At 46.8% G+C, this 3,273-nt stretch overlaps 1 non-coding gene across 1 annotated transcript; it reads right to left on the bottom strand.

The window, feature by feature from the left end:
• Positions 1-707: 707 nt before the first annotated feature.
• Positions 708-779, bottom strand: TRNAE-UUC (transfer RNA glutamic acid (anticodon UUC)). Its single transcript has one exon. It is a non-coding gene; the product is annotated as a tRNA-Glu (tRNA).
• Positions 780-3,273: the final 2,494 nt, after the last annotated feature.

Below are 3,273 nucleotides of genomic sequence, written 5' to 3'. Positions count from 1 at the left end.
CTTTTGCGTACTCTGCTAACACACTACTCACCCTTTATTGATATCCATGAAGTGTGGAAGGAAGGAAGAAGCAGGATGTGAATCCTAAGGAGGTAAAAACATATGTAGGATTTGAGTATATACAGACTTCTTGGTGGGGAGGGATAATGAGGGACCTTGACAGTGCTTCCTGCCATTTAGCACCTTCATGTTACGTGCCACACATCAGGGTAGTAGCTGCGCAAGCTGTATATAAGCTTTGTGTCCAGCTCTGGCACCGGCTCAGAGGGGTCTCTAGCACTGTTCAACATGGCTGTTGATACACCAGGGACAGTGATTATCTAATGGCAGGGTTATTAGCATGGTTGCTATGTGCTTGTGTTGATTCACCTCTGGATCTGGCAGGAAGGCCAGAGGGAAGCTTTAAGGAAAATATTTCCTAACAAAAGTTTTCCTGGTTAGGGGATAGTGCTTGACCTGGAGGAGAGGCTTGGTCTCATTTTAGTACCATGCAGGGTATTGAGGTAACAGGTACTTGCTCGTCAGTGATTCTGCTAAAAGCACCGGGGGTGTTATTTTCAACTGCTGCGGGAGCCCTGGGGAGCAGGGGCCAAGGAGAGGATGAGAGCAGGAGCACGAGTCATACGTTTGTTTTATCCCGTGTTTCAGCTGGCAGAAGAGCTCTTGCCGCTTAGAAAAGGGTGGTGGGACCCAAAAAGGTCACTGCTTTCCCACACCGGGAGTCGAACCCGGGCCGCCTGGGTGAAAACCAGGAATCCTAACCGCTAGACCATGTGGGACTGCATGCTTGCTGTCCTTGCAGCGTCTCGCCGTGCCTGCGCCGCGCCGCGCCGCGCCGGCGGCCGCACTGCGGCGCCGCCTGCCGGGCCCCGACCGCGCTGCAGCCCGCCGCGGCCGCGGAGCCACCCCGAAGCGAGGGCAAGCCCGGGGGGGGCCGGGGGCCGGCCGGCCGGCCGCGCCTCTCTGCGCTGGTCCGTACCCTGTGTCGGCGCCTCCATCTCCCTGCGCCCCCGTGAGCGGACATGAGCTGTGGCAGACCCTGGGACCCAGGGACGAGCAGGTAGCAGGGTGAATGCCTAGTGAATGGCACAGCTGGGACCCACCGTTGTTTTGGAAAAGTAGGGGAGATGTAGGGGCTGACCTGCTGGAAAGTAGCTCTGCCGAGAAGGACCTGGATGTCCTGGTGGACAACAAGTTGACCATGAGCCAGCAGTGTGCCCTTGCGGCCAAAGAAGGCCAAAGGTATCCTGGAGCGCATTAGGAAGTCGTGTTACCAGCACGTCGAGGGAGGTGATCCTGCCCCTCTCCTCAGCCCTGGTGAGGCCACATCTGCAGTAGTGTGTCCAATTCTGGGCTCCCCAGGGCAAGAGAGACATGGCACTACTGGAGAGACTCCAGCAGAGGGCTAGTAAGGTGATTAAGGGACTAGAGCCTCTGTCATATGAGGAAAGGCTGAGAGATCTGGGACTCGTCAGTCTGGAGAAGAGAAGACTGAGGAAGGATCTGATCAACGCATATAAATATCTGAAGGGGAGGGTGTCAAGAGGATGGGGCCAGACTCTTCTCCGTGGTGCCCAGCGACAGGACAAGAGGCAACGGGCACAAACTGAAACAGAGGAAGTTCCATCTGAACCTGAGGAAAAACTTCTTGACTGTGAGGGTGCCTGAGCACTGGAGCAGGTTGCCCAGAGAGGCTGTAGAGTCTCCTTCCCTGAAGATATTCAAAAGCCGTCTGGACAGGGTCATGGGCAACGTGCTCTAGGTGACCCTGCTTGAGCAGGGGGGTTGGACTAGATGATCTCCAGAGGTCCCTTCCAACCTCAACCATTCCGTGATTCTGTGAGATAAAGTTAGAGCAGAAATACGCAAAGTGCAACATCAGCTGGGGAGAACCAGGAAGATTCACTTGTTCTGTGCATTGCAGGACCTTAGGAACAGAGTTTGTAAATTGTGTGTAGAATGAGGAAGAGACTCCACTTGTCTTGTATTACTGACTCTTTTCCTTATAAAGACTTGGCTTTTGGTCCAGTCAAGTCAGAAGAAATTATGCACAGAAGCTGTTTTGGAATAAGCCTTGGAGTAATAAATAAATAAATAAATAAATAAAAGTGCAGTAATTTGGGGGATCCATTTTCCTGTGTAGACATGCCCTAATGAAGTAATTTGTCAAGACTGGGAGGTGAAGAAAATTGAAAATACAAGTATAAGATATAATATAAGAATATATTATAAGAATATATAATATGCTAAGAATATATTATAAGAATACATATAATATAATTATATATTATATAATATATAGTAAGAATATATTAAAAGAATATATATATCCAATATAAGAAGAATCTCTCTGGTAAGAGTTCAGGCAGGTGGCAAGGAGCTGTTTGTGGGAATATAGATACGGGCCTGATATGAAAAGAACTTTAAAAAGTTGTAGAGGAATTTTTAAACTAAGTAAAGACTACTAATGTGCAAAACCCCACTTAATTTAGGGTCATCCTGCACAGCGGAAGTCATTAAAATTCTATATCTTAGTTAGAAGATGGCAGTGGAAGCTGACAAAAAAGGTTGAAATTGCAAACGGCAGGATGAACAAATGAAGCCCAGTCTAAACAGAAACTAGGTAAAACTAGGTAACATACACAAATGTGTATGTGCTTCTGTACAAATTCTCAAAATCTAAAAATAAGGCGGAAGAACTAAAATGTCCAATTTTGAATGAGAGTAAGCACATCAGAAATTGCTGCAAGGCAGATAATCAGAGGAACACAGTAATAGCAGGCTATAAATTATAGGGGTAGAACCAGGTTGTGCTTGTGGAAGAGTGATGCTGGATGCCAAAGAAAGCTTTTGAGTCAAAGTGCCTAGCTAATTTTAATCTGCCAACATGTAACGCTGAACCCTTATAGATAAAAATGTGCCTAAATAGAAAAAGAGTATTAGGACTACTGTAGTGAGCAGTCTTCAAAAATGGTGACTGTGACAGTAATATATTTAGGAGAACAGAGTGGCTGCCATGGCAGAAAACATCATCATGAGAGTCTCCAATTATCCCCATATTGAGTGAGTAAATGTCACATCAGCATCTGATGCAGATACTACATTTTTAGATATCACAAAGGCTTGATTTTTGGAGCAGCTGGTTGGAGAACCTAAAGGAAGCAGCTCTAGGCTTAGTGCTGAGATGTGTGAGGGACTTCATTCAAAACCATACTATCAAAAAAGCTATGCATAAGAATGAATATAAGGTATTTAATCCAATATCCTTGAAAT

The sequence above is a fragment of the Struthio camelus genome, chromosome 18 (genome assembly GCF_040807025.1).
Source record: "Struthio camelus isolate bStrCam1 chromosome 18, bStrCam1.hap1, whole genome shotgun sequence".
Taxonomy (NCBI): domain Eukaryota; kingdom Metazoa; phylum Chordata; class Aves; order Struthioniformes; family Struthionidae; genus Struthio; species Struthio camelus.
This window is presented reverse-complemented; position numbering and strand designations above follow the sequence as displayed.